This window comes from Amblyraja radiata, chromosome 4 (genome assembly GCF_010909765.2).
Source record: "Amblyraja radiata isolate CabotCenter1 chromosome 4, sAmbRad1.1.pri, whole genome shotgun sequence".
In the NCBI taxonomy this organism is placed as follows: Eukaryota; Metazoa; Chordata; class Chondrichthyes; order Rajiformes; family Rajidae; genus Amblyraja; species Amblyraja radiata.
Window position 1 is genome coordinate 16,891,216 of NC_045959.1, and position 19,262 is coordinate 16,910,477.

Sequence of the window (19,262 nt, forward strand, 5' to 3'; positions counted from 1 at the left end):
ACTTACTAATCCAATTTACCACCCCTTCATCCAGATCATTGATGTACATGACAAACAACAAAGGTCCCAACACAGATCCCTGAGGCACCCCACTAGTCACCTGCCTCCAACCCGACAAACAGCCATCCACCATTACCCTCTGGCTTCTCCCATTCAGCCACTGCTGAATCCATCTTGCTATTCCTGCATTTATACCCAACAGTTTAACCTTCTTAACCAACCTTCCATGAGGAACCTTGTCAAAGGCCTTACTAAAGCCCATATAGACAACATCCACTGCTTTACCTTTGTCAATTTCCCTAGTAACCTCTTCAAAAAATTCAAGAAGATTAGTCAAACATGACCTTCCAGGCACAAATCCATGTTGACTGTTCCTAATCAGACCCTGTTTATCCAGATGCTTATATATATTATCTCTGCTCAGAGATTGTATATGGATGGCCATATACAATCTCTGCTGGACTCAACCGAGCCTTCCCTGCTGGGGTGGTAGATAGATAGATAGATAGATAGAGATAGATAGATAGATAGATAGATAGATAGATAGATAGATAGATAGATAGATAGATAGATAGATAGATAGATAGATAGATAGATAGATAGATAGATAGATAGATAGATAGATAGATAGATAGATAGATAGATAGATAGATAGATAGATAGATAGATAGATAGATAGATAGATAGATAGATAGATAGATAGATAGATAGATAGATAGATAGATAGATAGATAGAATTTATTGCCACACAACCAGGGTTGGTGGAAATTTGGGTTGTCAGCAGCAGTACAATAATAAAGAACACACAATAAAACTGTAACACAAACATCCACCACAGCATTCATCACTGTGGTGGAAGGCACAAAAATTTGGCCAGTCCTCCTCCATTTCCCCCCCGTGTACAGGACCAGAGTCCAGTCAGTCCAGGATCGGCTCTTCCTCACCGGAGACCGCGGCTTTAGATTGTTGTAGGCCGCAGGCCGGCGGTCGAGATTTAAAGTCCCCGCCGCAGCCAGAAGCACCGTAGACTGCAGGGCCGGCGGTCGAAGCTCCCCTCCAGGGGTGATGGTAAGTCCATGCCGCACCCGCAGAAGTTGGCCGTCCGGAACACATCCGGAATAGCGCCACAGGGAGTAGTTTAAACCAATTGGTCCCTGTTTCAATCTGTACTTTGGCAAGTTTATTTTTCAATGATTGATTGGCTCGTTCAACGAGTCCAGCAGCCTATGGCCGATAGGCACAATGTCATTACTGTTGGATGCCCATCTGAACACAGAATTCTTTGGTCACCTTTCCCACAAAATGAGGGCCATTATCCAAATTCAGCCCAGTTGGGATTCCATACCTGGATATAATTTCTTTCATAAGTACTTTAACAACCGTAGAATCTTTGTTGTCCACGGTAGGATAAGCTTCAATCCATTTACTAAAGACATCTACAATAACCAATACATATTTATAACACTGACATCTTTCCAAATCAATGTAGTCCATCTGGAGGATCTCAAAGGGACCCATGGGTAAGGAGGTTCTCCCTTGTTCGCAGGTTATACCCTTCTCGTGGTTATATTGCTGACAGGTCAGACAACGACTACTAATCCCCTGAGCCAGAGTCTGCAACTTTGGATGCCACCATGTATCTAAAAGCGTATCACCAGTTGCTCGGGCACCACAGTGAGTTGCAAAGTGTATACATTCAATAACCACATTGCAAGTTCATCTGACATACACGTTTGCCCTGCTGGGGTAACCCATAATCCCGACATGCAATCAACTTTACAACCGAGCTGTTTCCACATTTCTATATCTTGGTCAGGAGCATCCTCCTGTAATCTAACGACATCTTGGATGGTTGGCATTGGTTTTTCTGAGGGAGACTTGTCTTTGTCTATGCTTTTAGTCTGGCTCATCATTTTAGGTACCACCACCCCAAGCCCTTTGGACACTTCCTTATCTTCTTGGCAATTTGTTTTGGCAACATAAGGGCTTGTAACAGGTCTGATATCAATTTCTGGTAGGATGTCTGTGTTCCTGCTGAAGTCAAGAATCCCCAGTTTTTCCACAACTGACCAGTCATGGACCACTCCAAAAGCATGTCTGGAGTCAGTATAAATGTTGATTCCCAAGTCCTTCCCTAAGGTACAGGCTCTTATCATGGCAAACAGTTCCGCTTGTTGGGTAGCGAATGGTGTTTCAAAGGCCGCCGCCTCCACATCATTGCCATCCTGATCTATAATTATGTATCCTGAAAGTCTTTCACTAGAGATCCAATTGACGCACTCCCACCTACATACATAGTTAAGTCAGGGTTTGTCATGGGAATATCTGTCAAATATTCCCGAACAGAGGTATCTTCTTTAATAGGCAGTCGTGCCCTGACTCAGCTTGTTCCTCCGGTGGTTTGGCAAGAAAGGATTGATGGTGGTACAATACTTAAATTGCAAGCTTGCCTGCTGCTTTAGCGGGTACTGTCATATAGAGGGCAGTGTTACATTTTCTGGGGAGCTACTTGAATGGGGTTAATCTGGATGCATCCTACCTGAGTAGTGTGATCTGCCCACACCTGTGGGTCCACATACTCTGTTACCTCACTCCCCAGATGATGTCGTAGCTTCGTAGTAACCATCCTTGGTGACTGAAAAAATTGAACAGTACAATTATTAGACAGTTCTTGTTCCTGGCTCGTGTTTGGATTCGCCAGACCAATCGCTTGCTTAACCATAGCTCCTAAATCCTTTGCATGAGGCGGGAAATTCACTTTCTTTGTTATATGCGGGGCAACCTCATAGTCCTGCTTCCACAATTCCAAAGGCACCTCAGCATATTCTGTACCGGTTACTGATGCCAAAAGGTTTCCATCCCATCTAGTTCCTTCACTGGATTTTAAAAATGTTTCTAGCTCTTTATTCTTGCCACTCCAGTCATAGGCTAAGGTGATATGGAGCAGGGGCTCATCTTCCAGTGTTAGGGAGATTGTTGCTGCAGGACAAGTCCCTCTAGTTCTAGCCTGCAGGGCTAGTTCCTATGCTGCACTGCATTAAACATTAATTAAAAAGTGAATGTTGGAAACTAAGATTAGGAACATTATTGCAGGATTCCAGGTTGGTTCATATGACACTATATAGTAATCAATTCAGTATTTAATGGAGTGTCGTGTCAAATGAATTTTCTAAAGTGGCACACGATGACAAACATGTCTAGAGTACTATAGGATGAAGTATTGTAATTGTTTTTGAAGTTGTGTTATTGGACGGAGTTATAGGGTCATAGTCATCGAGTGTGGAAACGGGCTCTTCAGCCCAACTCGCCTATGGTGACAAACATACCCAATCTACACTAGTCCTACCTGCCTGCATTTGGTCCATGTCCCTCTAAGCCTATCCTATCCATGTACCTGTCTAAATGTTTCCGGCAGCTCGTTCCATATACCTACCACCCTTTGTGTAAAAAAAAAGTTGCCCCTCAGGTTCCTATTAAATCGGTCCCTATTCGCCTTAAAACGATGTCCCCTGGTTCTCGATTCCCCTACTCAGGGTAAATGCAGAGTCTTTTACCCAATTTATTCCTCATGATCTTGTACACCAAGGTAAGATCACCCCTCATCTTCCTGTGCTCCAAGGAATAAAGTCCAAGCCTGCTCAACCTCTCCCTATGGCCCAGGCCCTCGAATCCTGCAACATCCTTGCAAATCTTTTCTGCACCCTTTCCAGATTATCAACAGTTCTTTGCATATATTATCCTAGGAATGGTTCTGAAAGTAAGTCTTTTCACCTCACTGGCATCATCTATCTTGGTGAGAATTTTAAAACATCGGCAACATATTCTTCAGTCTGAAGAAGGGTTTCGGCCCGAAACGTCGCCTATTTCCTTCGCTCCATAGATGCTGCTGCACCCGCTGAGTTTCTCCAGCATTTTTGTGTACCTGGCAACATATTAAATATTGTATCTGCATATTTCTCATTGTGCAAGAAGTGTGGAATCATTTCCCATTATGGAGTGTGGGCTTTCAACAAATCCTTGCTTTCTTTCATTCTCTTCAGCAAAATTTCCTGCCACTGCAATTATACTCAGCTTTTCAGCATGTTTTGGTAAATTGTATGCATGCATAGTAACGTTGTATATTTAAATTCTAACATAAGATCTTACGACAGGAGCAGAATTAGGCCATTCAGCCCATCCAGTCTGCACCATTTGTTCATAGCTGATCTATTGTTTCTTTTCAACCCCATTCTCCTGATTTCTCCCGGTAACCTTTGACGCCCTTACTAAACAACCTATCAATGTCCACTTTAAAAATACCCAATAACCTGACCTCCACAGCCGTCTGTGGCAATGAATTCCAAAGATTCAGTATCCTCTGGCTACAGAAATTCTTCCTCGTATCCATTCTAAAGCTACATCCTTTTATCCTGAGGCTGTGCCCGCTGGTTCTAGACTCTTCCATACAGCCGAGAGTTCCAACGGGTTTCTGGTGTATTTTGTATGAAGCATGTCGCAGTTATTTGACACGACAAATGTATTTCCAACTCCTTTTTGGTTTCTGTTCAGCAGTAAACCATATTATTATAAAATAAATCTATTACAAAGATGGACACAAAATGCTGGAGTAACCCAGCGGGGCAGGCAGCATCTCTGAAGAGAAGGAGTGGGTGACGTTTTGGGTTGAGACTTTTCTTCAGACTGTCTCTTTAAATGTGAGATCACTTTTAAACTCTGACCTAGCTCAGATTTAGCCTGGAGTTGTGGAAATGACAGGCTGTGCAGTGATTCAGTCTTCATATCTAGATAGTGTTCGTAAACTTTGATCTAGTGGTTTACGACATCCACCTAAACCTGTAATTGAGTATGTCTGATGACTCACACTGCCGACAATCTTTTTCTAAATATTTCTGAAGGTAACTGATGTTGGTCATCTTTGTTATGACTTTTACTATGGCAACATAACTGTGTGGGAGAATGTCGCAATAAAATTAAGATACAAACATCCCAACGATTAGTTTTATAGGTAGAAACAAAATGCTGGAGTAACTCGGCAGGACAGGCAGCATCTCTGGAGAGAAGGAATTGGTAACGTTTCGGGTCGAGACCCTTTGTACTATCGAATGTATTTGAACCACATTCAATCAAAATTGAGCTTTGGTAAAGTTTGAAGCCATTATGAATGAGGCTAGTTTGTCTTGCATAGCTAATGTAAGCAATTACAATAGTGATGGAGGAACTGAAGGAAATCCACATTAGGCAGGAAATGGTGTTGGGTAGACTGATGGGACTGATAAATCCCCAGGGCCTGATGGTCTGTATCCCAGGGTACTTAATGAAGTGGCTCTAGAAATCGTGGATGCATTAATGATCATTTTCCAATATTCTATAGTCAGGATCAGTTCCTGTGGAAAGGAGAAATCATGCTTGACTAATCTTCTGGAATTTTTTGAGGATGTAACTAAGAAAATGGACAAGGGAGAGCCAGTGGATGTAGTGTATCTAGACTTTTAGAAAGCATTTGATAAGGTCCCACATAGTAGATTAGTGGGCACCATTAGGGCACATGGTATTGGAGGTAGAGTGCTGACATGGGTAGAAAATTGGTTGGCAGACAGGAAACAAAGAGGAGGGATTAACGGGTCCCTTTCAGAATGGCAGGCAGTGACTAGTGGGGTACCGCAAGGCTCGGTGCTGGGACCGCAGTTATTTACAATATACATCAATGATTTAGATGAAGGGATTCAAAGTAACATTAGCAAATTTGCAGATGACACAATCACAACCTTGTACATCAGTCAATGAAAGTAAGCATGCAGGTACAGCAGGCAGTGAAGAAAGCGAATGGCATATTGGCCTTAATAACAAGAGGAGTTGAGTATAGGAGCAAAGAGGTCCTTATGCAGTTGTACAGAGCCCTAGTGAGACCATACCTGGAGTATTGTGTGCAGTTTTGGTCTCCAAATTTGAGGAAGGACATTCTTGCTATTGAGGGAGTTCACAAGGTTAATTCTTGGGATGGCGGAACTGTCAGACGCTGAGAGAATGGAGTGACTGGGCTTGTATACTCTGGAATTTAGAAGGATGAGAGAGGATCTTATTGAAACATATAAGATTATTAAGGGTTTGGACACGTTATAGGCAGGAAACATGTTCCCAATGTGGGGGGAGTCCAGAACCAGGGGCCACAGTTTAAGAATAAGGGGTAAGCCATTTAGAACGGAGATGAGGAAACACAGAGAGTTGTGAGTCTGTGGAATTCTCTGCCTCAGTGGGCGGTGGAGGCCGGTTCTCTGGATACTTTCAAGAGAGAGCTAGATAGGGCTATTAAAGATAGGGGAGTCAGGGGATATGGGGAGAAGGCAGGAACGGGGTACTGATTGTGCTAACAGATCAATGTACCTGAGTGTGAACCTGACCTCGGGTATTTTTTGTGTAGAGTTTGCACTTTCCTTCTGTGATTGCATGGGTTGCTTCCAGTTTCCTCACAAATTCTGAAGGTGTGCTCATAGCCTAATTACCTGTTAGTGTAGGTTAATGGCAAACGTAATTGAAAAGGGAACTGACAGGCATGAATAAGCTGCAGGAGTATGGAAATGAGGGGTGAATAAGATTCACTAATTGTTCTCCTATGAGCTAGCGCAGACCTAATGGCAACCTCCTGCATTGCCAATAATCCACCTAATTACTAGCCATTCAGTTTACGCACCATCGTCAGTAATGAGATATGAAGTGTAATTGACATTGCTAACACATTGCATTTGCCGATGAAGTCTGACAAACAGCCACAGTAATACTCTCTGTTCAAGGCACAACTCCAAGGGAGTCCAAAGAAGAGTTACAATCTGAAATGTGGTCTATCCATTCCGTCTGCATTGGCTGCCTGACCTGCTAAGTTCCTCCAGCCAACTATTGCCCACAAGTGTCTGACTACACACCATTGTCATTCAATGACATTTGTCATTGAGTCATTCACCAGCATTAGCCTGAGGATCGTTACTAAACCAGCCACATAAATATGTGGTTACAAAAGTAGGCCAGAGACTGAGGATTTTGGATGGGGCTGTCTTGCTTCCTGATGCCACAAGCTTCACCACTATCAACAAGGCCCAAGGCAGGAGTGCAATGAAATACTCTTCATTGACCTGGATGTGTGCAGCTCCAATAACACTCAAGAGATTCGATACCATCCAGACTTTATTAGCGATCTATCCATCAACCTAAAGAGTTATTTCCTCCACCATCGGTGTTCAGTAGCTGAAGTGCGTAATCTGCAAAAAACGCTGCAGATACTCACCCAGGCTATTCCATGTCCCATGTAAAAGGGCAGCTAGGCACAGGGGAACTTGCCCTCTAACTCGGAGGAGGAGCCATCTTGGTGAATGGCTGCTAGCCAGCAGCCGTCCGTTTTAAATTCGTTTTTTTTTATAGTTTTTAGTGAGTCCTGTTTTTTTGTTTGTAGGGGATATGGTCTTTTAATGTGGGGGGTAGGTGTAACTTTATTTCTAGGTCCCTACCTGGTCGGTGTGGCAGCCTTTTCTCCGGGCTGCCCGTCGACCCGTCCTCGTGGCCTACCAGCGAGCTTGGAGCGCCGTTTCCTGGCGGGGACCGCCCAGCACCTCGGCCTCGGCGGCGGCACAGCGTTGGAGCGGAGTGGAGCGGAGCGGAGCGGGCGATGCCTTGCCTGGGTCGCCGCGCTGGAGCGATGCGCTGGAGCTCTGGCGAGCTGGACCGCCGAGAGCAACATCTCCGGGCTGCGGGTCTGCGGAGCGGAGAGGCGGCGTGCGGAGAGGCGGCAGTGCGGAGAGGCGGCGCCGACTTTTTCATCGGGAGCCTGGGAGCTCCAAACCGGCGCGGCCTTGTCGGCTTCGGCAGCCGCGGGCTCCAACCAGGAAGCGGCCGTTCCAGGTGGCCCAGCCGCCGAAAGGACTCTCCCGACGCCGGGGCAAGACCACCCGGTGAGAACGGCCAGGGACATCGGGCCTCCGTAGAGGCAATTGCGGTGGCCTCAATAGGCCTGACTTTGGGGTGAACATGGGGTGGGGACTGGACATTGTGCCTTCCTCCACAGTGCTATCCACTGTGGGGGGATGATTTTTGTGTGTAATTGTAGTCCTGTAGGTCTGTGTCCAAGATGGCTGCCGTGAAGAGAGAGTGGACGCTGGCGTGCTTTGGCTGCCGCTGCTCTCTCTTCACACTGTGTTTTTGATTTTCTGTTTTTGGATTGAATTCTGTTTTTAATTTGTGTCTCTGTGATGTCTTTTTTACTTGTTATATTCCGATTATATGTTTTTATTCCGATTACTATGTAAGGTGTCCTTAAGATGTCTGAAAGGCGCCCATTAAATAAAATTTATTATTATTATTATTATTAACTTGAACATTTGTCACAATTTCTCCATTGCTGGATTGAAATCCCGGAATTCCCTCCTCTGTGCGACCACAAGGGCAGCTTCACCAGAAGGAGTGCAATGGTTCAATGGTGCCACCTTCTCCAGGACATTCAGGCAGGCACGGAAATCGCTATCAACACATGGAGGGGACAGGTGGGACACAATTTCTTGGCGACCGCACGCGCATGCGCACACTCACACACGCGCGCGCGAGGCTTCGGAGGCTCAACCCAGCGCTAAATGCAGCTCAACTCTGCCTGTCTCGCTGGGTTAACCTACAGCCCTGCCTGGACTGACGGGACACCAACGCTACTTCTCCGTGCTGGCTGTAAACCTGGGCCATATTTCCCGCAAGTCCAGGAAGGGCTGTAGGTTAACCTGGCGGGACAGGCTGAGTTGAGCTTTGTTTTGCGCTGCTTGTCTGCGCTGGCTGTGGGCCTGGGGGTACCGCTCCCGTCTGACTCCCGACCTCTCTGGTCACCCGTGGGGGTGGGGCACTTGGGTGGGGACGGGACAGCGCCGGAGACTGGGATCAATCCTGGCTGTGGATGAGGAGCAGGTCTGTGCCGAGAATGTTTTGGCACGTCTCCCTCCTCCAATCACCGCGCTCTATCTTCAGTCCCATCCCCCCTACTCCTTCCTCCTCCAATGATCGCGCTGAATCATCATGTCCCGCCCCCATTGTCTCGCGGAAAGCGGAGATTTCGCCAGGTTTTAAAATCCGGATTACAAAAGCTTGGGGGGAATCGTCCCTCACCTCTTAAAATAGAGGGGGGACGTGTCCCCCCTGCCCCCCTCCCCCCCCCCCGGGGAATTCAGCCCCTGTATTCAGGGATAGGCAATTAAAGCTGGCCTTGCCAATGATGCAGGAATCCCAAAAGTAAGTTTAAAATGAACTGTGGCGACTAGCTGTTCTGTTCCATCAAGGTGCACCAATCATTTCACTGGCCTTTACTATTATTGAGATAATTCTCTACTTTTTGCTAAATAGCTGATTTTACCTATCATAGAGTGATACAGTGTGGAAACAGGCCCTTCGGCCTAACTTGCCTACACCGGCCAACATGTCCCAGCTACACTAGTCCCACCTGCCAGCATTTGGTCCATATCCCTCCAAACGTCCTACCCATGTATCGGTCTAACTGTCTCTTAAATGTTAGGATAGTTCCTGCCTCAACTACCTCTTCTGGCAGTTTGTTCCATACACCACCACCCTTTCTGTGAGAAGGTTATCCCTCTGATTCCTATTATCTCTTTTCCCCTTCACCTTAAACCTATTTCTGGTCCCCGATTCATCTATTCTGGACAAGAGACTGTGCATCTACCCAATCTATTCTTCTCATGACCTTATACACCTCTATAAGATCACCCCTCATCCTCCAATACTCCAAGGACTAGAGTCCCAGCTTACTCAACCTCTTTCTATAGCTCAGACCCTCTAGTCCTGGCAACATCCTCGTGAATCTTCTCAGTACCCTTTCCAGCTTGACAACATCTTTCCTATAACATGGTGCCCAGAACTGAACACAATACTTGTCTCAGTAATCTCTTAGACAACTGCAACATGACCTCCCAACTTCTATGCTCAATACTCTGGCTGATGAAGGCCAATGTGCCAAAAGCCTTTTGACCATCCGAGCTACCTGCAACACCACCTGCAGGGATTTATGCACCTGAACTCCTAGATCCCTCTGCTCTACAATACTACCCAGAGCCCTACCATTCACTGTGTAGGTCCTGCCCATGTTAGACTTCCCAAAATGCCTCACATTTTTTTGCATTAAATTCCATCAACCATTCCTCAGCCACTTGGCCAATTGATCAAGATCCTGCTGCAATTTTTCACAACAATCTTCACTATCTGTAAACCACACACCTTTGTATCATCTGCAAACTTGCTAATCTTGCCGTATGTGTTCTCATTCAAATCATTGATGTCGATGACAAACAGTAACGGGCCCAGCACCAAACCCTGGGGCACACCACAGGCTTCCAGTCCAAGAAGCAACCTTCCACCATCACAATCTGCTTCTTTCCATGAAACCAGTTTTCTATCCATTCAGCTATCTCCCCTTAGATCCCATGCGATCTAACCTTCCAGAGCAGCCTACCATGAGGAACCTTGTCGAATGCTTTACTGAAGTCCATATATACAACATTTACAGCTCTGCCCTGATCGACCTTTTTTGATCATGTTTTCAAAAAACTCAATCTGATTTGTGAGACACGACCTCCCACGTACAAACCCATGCTGACTATCCCTAATCACCACCAGCCCATTGAAATGCCTGTATATCCTATCCCTCAAAATACCCTCTGGTAACTTTCCAACTACAGATGTTAAGCCCACCAGCCTATAGTTCCCAGCATTTTCCCTGCAGCCCTTCTTGAAGAAAGGCACAACCTCCAGCACTCCGGCACCTCTCCTGTATTTAAAGATGACTCGACAATTTAGTTTGGGGTTATTTGGCTATAACTCTTAGCTGGAACATTACAATTGAATTATTACCAAATAGGGAGAGAATTAAGGTACTCTTGGGGAATAACTGGGAATTAAATAGAAGTTACCGACTAAAGTAACACATTCACTGTAACTGCCAGGCAAATATCTTCACCACTAAACCTCGTGCTGCTTCTTTCATCAATTGCTTTATCGTATTGCTATGCTTTCCTTTCATACCTCTATTCTCGACAATTTATCTATTCTGGCCACCCCCTCTTCCAGTAGAGAGGAAGTCACACGTTCTCAATACTATCCATATGAACTCTTGTCTTCTAAGTTCCCTGTTGGACTCACTAGTGAATGCCTCGTATATATGTAATTCCCTCTTTCACCGTAAGTAAGTAAGTAAGTTAGTTTATTGGCCAAGTATTCACATACAAGGAATTTGCCTTGGTGCTCCGCCCACAAGTAACAACATGACACACAGTGACATTCACGAATGACGATCTTAGGACCAACACTCTTTCTAGAGACAATCTCAATGTCTGCCCTATCAAAACCTTTCATTATCTTAAAGATGCTTTTTCGGGTCAGCAATAGACTTTTGGGAGAAAATACCTAAAATATCTTCATTTGTATAACTTTTCAACTATAGTGAATCTTCTTTGAACCTTTTTCAATGATTTCCGAATTAGTTATATTACTGAAGCCCAGAATTCTTCCTATTTGTCAATCATACATTAGTTTCTGGATTACAATAGCAACAATACTTCAAAATACTCCATTGACCGTAATGGCTTTAAGACATTCTGAGGCTGTGAAATGTACAATATAAATGGAAATCATTCTTTTCCTCCAAGAATTATCTAACCAAATGTCTATACAGGTTGGATATAACTTATACACTTTTCAATTTTTGGAAAGGAACCCCTGTTTTTTTTGATGGATTAACCTATGTAAAACACTTCATTAACTTAAAGATCTTTCCTCTTCTCTTTCCCATTCAGAATCCAAGGTCTTCTGATTTTTCCCATAAAAAGCCAATATTGTACAGTAGATATTTAGTGTTTGAGCTTTTGTCTTTGGTCTTTTATTTAGCTGTCACCTTACCGTTTTGTTTTCAAATGCAGGTGGCTTTGTTCTCTCTCCATTCTTCTTGTGTTCTGTCAATTACATTTTAATTTTGATAAATGTGTTCAAATATATTCTGTAAAACTAGTCTAACAAGGTGGAACAATTTTAATGACACAGAACAGAAACAACAAGAGGGAGATGGGTCTTCAAGAGCAGCGCTGTGTGTATTACCTTTACGCACCAAGTCTGTCATGTTGTCTATTGCTTTACTCGCCAGACTCGGCTGATAGCACTTTGTTCCCAAAGTGTGTGTGGGGGGGGGGAGCTTGCTGGGATGCAGTCCCCTGCCATTGGTTACAGTTTGAATTTGGGAGCAGCGCTATTGGCCAGGACTTACCGGCGGTTATTTCAACACCTGATTTCTTACCTGTATAAAGGCAGGTGCCAGTAAGCCTGAAGTAGTTCAAGTTTATGTACGAGTGGGGTTCATCGATGGGCTGAGTCACATTCAGCACCGCGGACGGAGGCAGAGAGAGAGCGAGAGACGTGTGCTGCTGTAAAACGGACCCCGCGCACATAGAAACATAGAAAATAGATGCAGGAGGAGGGCATTAGGCTCTTCGAGCCAGCACCGCCATTCATTGTGATCATGGCTGATCGTCCCCTATCAATAACCCGTGCCTGCCTTCTCCCCATATCCCTTGACTCCACTAGCCCCCAGAGCTCTATCCAACTCTCTCTTAAACCCATCCAGTGACTTGGCCTCCACTGCCCTCTGTGGCAAGGAATTCCATAAATTCACAACTCTCTGGGTGAAAAAGTATTTTCTCACCTCAGTCTTAAATGACTTCCCCTTTATTCTAAGACTGTGGCCCCTGGTTCTGGACTCGCCCAACAATGGGAACATTTTTCCTGCATCTAGCTTGTCCAGTCCTTTTATAATTTTATATGTTTCTATAAGAACCCCCTCATCCTTCTAAACTCCAGTGAATACAAGCCTAGTCTTTTCAATCTTTCCTCATATGACAGTCCCGCCATCCCAGGGATCAATCTCGTGAACCTACACTGCACTGCCTCCTCCCTCACATCCATCCAAGGATGCCAGCATTCTTTCCAGGTGAGACAGAGGTTCATGTGCACCTCCTCTAACCTATTTACTGCATTTGATGTTCCTAACGTAGCCTCTTTTACATCATCAAGATAAATGGTAGACTAGATGATCGTTTTGCAGAACAGTTGCACTCAGTCAGCCAAGACCTGATGGATCTCCAGCTAGCTAACCATGTTAACACCCATTCCTATACTGACTTTTCAGTCCTGGGCCTCCTCCATTGCCTGAGTGTGGCCACACACAAGCTGAAGAACAGTATATCATATTCCGCTTGAGTAGCTTACACCCCAACAGTATAAAAATTGAATTCTCCATTTTGATACAGCATTGAAACAGGCCCTTCGGCCCACTGAGTCTGCGCCGTCCAGCAATCACCCATACACTAGTTCTCTCCTACACACTAGGGACGATTTAGAAAAGCCAACTAATTTACAAACCTGCATATCTTTGGAATGTGAGAGGAAACCGGAGCACCCGGAGAAAACATATGCATTCACAGGGAGACCTCAACAGTGGAACAGGCAGCGGACAATGACTGACCTTAGTGGAGCGTCACAACGGCTGGGAAGGCGGATGAAGGCTGCAGCAGAAAAGGGTCTCCAGTCGTCTTGCTCCATGCCACTGGATCCTGACCCAGATCTGTCAAGGACCGTGGGGTGGCTGTCTGTGCACCAGTCTCCCCACGTTAAATACAGTCACGCGCAGGTGTCCTCCATGTAGGGAATAGCACCCTGGAGACACCCATGGTCAGCCACGACCGAAGGGGGCCTAAGAACAGGGAAAACATGCAAACTCTGTACAGACAGCACCCATAGTCAGGTTCTCTGCTGCGGTAAGGCAGCAAAATACTGCTGCATCACTGTCCTTCCTCTGCCTTCACATTTTGTACCCCTTCGATCCTTATCTTCTTATATCACACTTCGTCTTTTCATCTCTGGCTGTTGTCCAACCATCTGCCAGTGAAAACCACTCCCCTCAGGTGTATCCACCTATCACTTGCCAGATTTTTTTCCACCCCTATCTCTCTTCCAGCTTCCCCTCGTTCCCCCCTCCGCCCCGCACTCAGTCTGAAGAAGAGTCCCAAACAAAAACATCACCTATCATGTTTTTAAAAGAAGGTAGACAAAAATGCTGGAGAAACTCAGCGGGTGCAACAGCATCTATGAAGCGAAGGAAATAGGCAACGTTTCGGGCCGAAATCCTTCTGCAGACTGATGGGGAGAAGAAAGGAAAAAGGATGTAGAGGAGCCCGAGGGCTGAGGGAGAACTGAGATGGGGAGGAGATAGCAAGGGCTGTCGGAAATTGGAGAATTCAATGTTTATGCTGCTAGGGTGCAGACTGCCCAAGCAAAATATGAGGTGCTGCTTCTCCAATTTCCGATGGTGCCCACTCTGGCCATGGAGGAGGCCCAGGACAGAGAGGTCGGATTCAGAATGGGAGGGGGAGTTGAAGTGTGAGCCACCGGGAGATCAGGTTGGTTAATGCGGACCAAGCACAGGTGTTCGGCGAAATGATCGCCAAGCCTACGCTTGGTCTCACCGATGCAGAGCAGCTGACTTCTAGAGCAGCGGATGCAATAGATGAGGTTGGAGGAGATGCAGGTGAACCTCTGTCGCACCTGGAACGACTGCTTGGGTCCTTGAATGGAGGCGAGGGGGGAGGTAAAGTGACAAGTGTAGCATCTCTTGCGGTTGCAAGGGAAAGTGCCCGGGGAGGGGGTGGTGCGGGAGGGAAGGGAAGAATTGACCAGGGAGTTACGGAGGGAGCGGTCTTTGCGGAAAGCAGACAGGGGGGGTAGATGGGAAGATGTGGCGAGTGGCGGGGTCACGTTGGAGGTGACGAAAATGACGGAGGAGTATTTGTTGTATGTGACGGCTAGTGGGGTGAAAAGTGAGGACTAGGGGGACTCTGCCCTTGTTACGAGTGGGGGGATGGGGAGAGAGAGCAGTGTTACGGGGTATGGAAGAGACCTTGGTGAGAGCCTCATCTATGGTGGGGGAGGGGAACCCCCGTTCCCTGAAGAATGAGGACATTTCCGATGCTGGCAAAAATACTGCTTGGCCCACTGAATTGTTCCAGCACTTTGTGCCTTTTGATGTAAACCAGCATCTGCAGTTCCTTGTGCCTGTTCTAAGGGAGGGACCTGGAACTCAAAAAATACTGGCTAACTCATGACTTACTGAAACTGAAAACCTCACGCCTTTATGGGTGGTATCCAGTGCAAGCTGTAAGGGTGTGTCCTTTTCTGTTGCAATTCAAGCGTAAAACAAAACAACGCTGTATGTGTAGCCCTAAATTTAAAGCTTGGCACAGCAAGTCTGTGGATGATCGACTTTTCCTTGTTCAAACTCTAATCATGTCTTGCACTAAATCGTGCTGCGGTCCCACCTGTGAAGCAGTCAGGAAATGACACTCCTCGCTGTGTGAGCAGACATCTGATATTTTCTCAGCCCCACCCTGTGCTAATGTGAATCACACCAGGAACACAGCCAGGAGTTGTAATGAGAACTGCATGCCACAGGGTTAGATGTTTGTATATTCATGTTCCGAAGCCCTGCTTTGTATTTGTGAATCATCCTGAAGTAGAAAATAAGCTACAGCAATTTCCTTCAGTGAGACTGTGGTTAAACAAGCCAGGTCATAGCATTCAAGGTTTGAGGTCAATTTATTGTCACATGTACCAATTAAGGTACAGTGATACAGCTATACTAGGTGAAAAGCAACAAGATACACAACCACACAAAAGTTAACATAAACATCCATCACACCACATTCCTCACTGTGATGGAAGGCAATAAAGTTCAATCTTCTTTCTCTTTGTTCTCCCGCGGGTGGGGCAGTCAAACCAGCCGCAGCCGGGGTGATCGAAGCAGCCGCAGCTGACGATCGAAGCCCCCACCGGGGTGATCGAAACTCCGGCGTCAGGGCAGTTGAAACTCTCGCCGCAGCTTGGAGCTCCCGAGCCGGCCTCTTCTTACCAGAGACCGCGGGCTTCACAATGTTAAAGTCCACAGCCCTGCGGTTGGAGCTTCGATCCACGGCAAAGGGATCGCAAGTTCCGCGATGTTAAAGTCCCGCAGACTACCACGGCTTGGAGCGCCCGTCGGTGTCCATGAAAGGCCGCCAACTCCACGATGTTTGGCCGCAGTGGGGACGGAGATACGATACGGAAAACAATCGCATCTCCGTCAAGATTCCCCCAACCCCATCCCCCACATAAAACAAACCAAGGAACACTAAAACATACTTTTTTAACATATACTAAAAAGAACAAAATGAAGAAAGGACAGATAGACTGTTGGTGAGGCAGCAGCTGCTGGTCGCGCCACCCAGTGTTCCAAATGGATAATTTTTATACTGACGAATTGTAATGTTTATGTTGGCCTAAAATAGGACACCTAGATAGTGTACTCTGGGATGTTCAAAGGAAAGACTCTGAACTCTTGAAATATAATTAAAAGTCTAAATTTGACCACTTCCTGTTTGCGCTGTATATTGATTTTAGAAAAGATGCGACCACTTATGGCTGTAATTTTTGGCCACCTCCAGCTGTCAGGGCCAGAGGATTTCTCCCATCGATGAAAAATAAAAGACTTATTAATGTTTTTAAAATGTTGAGATTCTCTCTCCTGTTAATCACGCCATGAAGGGCACGCCCCTTCCGGTGGGAGGGGGGGAGGATCTATAAAATCCGGAAGTGTGGGCGTGGCACAGTCCCTGCAAGATGGGGGAGGGAGAGGGTCACGACTCTCAGTCTGAACTGGAAATCTACAGAACACTGAGAATACTGACCTCTGAGTGCCCTTTATGTGTTTTTAAACTGTGCCTTTTGCAACTGTTTGACTTTTGCAACTGTAAAAAAAGATGAAAATGTCTAAAACTGATTGTCCACCCTCTCCCCCTTCTCTATCACTGTCTCTCACCTGTATTTGGCTGAATTTCAGGCAGTTACTGAGCTGCCAGGCCTGAGTGACTGAGCTGCCAGCCCAAGAATCCATTCGACCCACAATGTCCATACTAGCCCTCTGGAAACGAGTCCCTTTGGCCCACAACACCCATGCTAGCACTCCACTTAGTCTAGTAACTATTAAAACTCTGATCTCGGATGTGTATTTATTTATGTGTGTGTATTTATTTGTGTGCTGTTTGTCTGTGATTCACATCTCCTCGAAAACACGATGCGATAACGGTGAAATTTTTACATATTCCAAGAGTGCTTAGTGTGTGTGTGATGCCGCAGGCTGCCCCCCCCCCCCCCCTCCCTCCCCTCCCCCCCCCCTCCCCTCCCCCCCCCCCCCCCCCCCCCTCCGACTGACCAAGCCCAGGTCTGTGCAGCGTTAACTAACAGTTGCCGGACACTGCCCAGTAAATTTGGTGTCAGAACTCTCTTTGAGTTCACACTCCTGAGAATTATTCAGTGCGAATTGCAGGTTTGGATATCGTGTGAGAACTCCTAGCTTGAATTTCTCCTTCTGCATCCGATTGTTTTACTAAACAGGTTCTCCTCCCCCAAGTACGGTGTAAGATGTCTACCAGGACAGTCTGAATTGCACCCACTGTGCGAACAAATCACCGCTCAGATTCCTATTAAATCTTATCCCCTTCACCTTGAACCTATTTCCTCTAATCCTTGATTCCCCTACACTGGGCAAGAGATTCTGTGCATCTACCCGATTTATGCCTTTCATGAATTTATAATATCACCCCTCATCCTCCTGTGCTTCAAGGAATAGAGACCCAGCCTATTCAACCTCTATAGCTTAGACCCACTAATCCTGGCAACATCCTCGTAAAAAAGTTGTTGATTGCAATGATTAATGGATGATGCTTACTTTGCATCCAAATCTATATCGAACCATTCTTCTTGTGTTTGAGGCAGCAGAGGTTATGTAACGCCCTCCAGGCGCTGTAGCCAGTTCAATATCCTGTTGTCGAGGGCCATGAGGTCTACCCCTCCACCAGGGGGCGGAGGACAGTGCAGTCGAAAATGACGTGCTGCGCTGTTTGCTGGTCTGCTCCACACACGCAGGCTGCTGATGAACGCAGCCCCCAGCGATGCATGTTGGCGTTGAACCGGCCGACCCCCATACGGAGCCGGTTCAGGGCGACCCACTCTTTGCGGGGCAAGTCCGAGCCGGGTGGGGCTGTGGTGTTCGGTGCAACAGTGAATTGCGGAGGTCGCAAAGTCTGTTCCCAGCTGGTTCTCCATGCTCCTAGTGTGTTGAAACCGGACCACAGAGGGTCGCTGCATGACGGGAGAAGGGCGACGAGATGACAGGCGTTGAGGTCCCAGTTGCTGTGAGTCCTGGGCGAGGTGGTGTAAACGATGTTGGTGGTGTAAAGGAGGTGGCGTCCGATGGGGCCTTGCACACCAGCCTGCGGGTGAAGTACTCTCTGCGAAGCTTGGCGGGTGCGATAGCTGCGAGCACCGGCAGAAGATCTGTCGGAGTTGGACGTAGGCAGCCGGTGATGATCCGCATGGTGTTGTTGAGGATGGCGTCTAGCTTGCTAGTATGAGCGCTGCGGCATCATGCTGGGGCGGTGTACTCAGTGGCGCTGTACACGAGTGCAACAGCACTGGTTCGGAGAGTAGATGTCCTGGCGCCCAATTATGATCCAGCCAAGCAACGTAGGAGGTTGTTCCGCGCCGAGACTTTAGCACGGAGAGCTTCAAGGAGTTGCTTGTAGGTCAGCTGACGATCTAGTTTCAACCCAAGGTATGTAGGAAATGGGTTATAGGGTAGGGGTGACCCATTGAGGGGGACGGTTCGCTGGCGTTGAGCTTCCTTGTTGTTCAGGTGAAAGGCCGTTGTGGTGGTTTTTGCCACCCTCAGTTTGTCTCCAGGTCTTAAGGTAGCCCGCGACAAGTTCCATATCTGCCGAGAGCACATCCTACACGTTTGACCAACTCCTGTCTGAATGCAGTAGGGCCAGGTCATACTGGCGCGAGGTCGTGCGTGGCAGATCGCCGATATAGAGATTGAAGAGCATGGGGGCCAGTACCGAGCCTCGGGGGACACCGTTTCTTAGGCGTCGCAGTCGGTGGTCGCTGGTCTTGAGTACAAAGCTGCGGTTGGCAAGGATGTTGGCAAGGAACCGCACTAAATGGTGGTTAGGAATGGTGCGGAGGAGCTTCAAGATCAGGTCCTGGTGCCACACTGTATCGTAGGCGGCGGTGAGGTCCACCAATGTGACGCCCGCCTTGTGACCTTTTTCGAAACTGTCTTGGATGTCATTGGTCAGCTTGACTATTTGGTGGTT

At 46.8% G+C, this 19,262-nt stretch overlaps 1 long non-coding RNA gene across 1 annotated transcript; it reads left to right on the forward strand.

Moving 5' to 3' along the window:
• Positions 1-1,142: 1,142 nt before the first annotated feature.
• Positions 1,143-19,000, forward strand: LOC116971857. The gene is made up of 3 exons (XR_004411645.1): positions 1,143-1,636; positions 3,102-3,105; positions 18,990-19,000. It is a non-coding gene; the product is annotated as an uncharacterized LOC116971857 (long non-coding RNA).
• Positions 19,001-19,262: the final 262 nt, after the last annotated feature.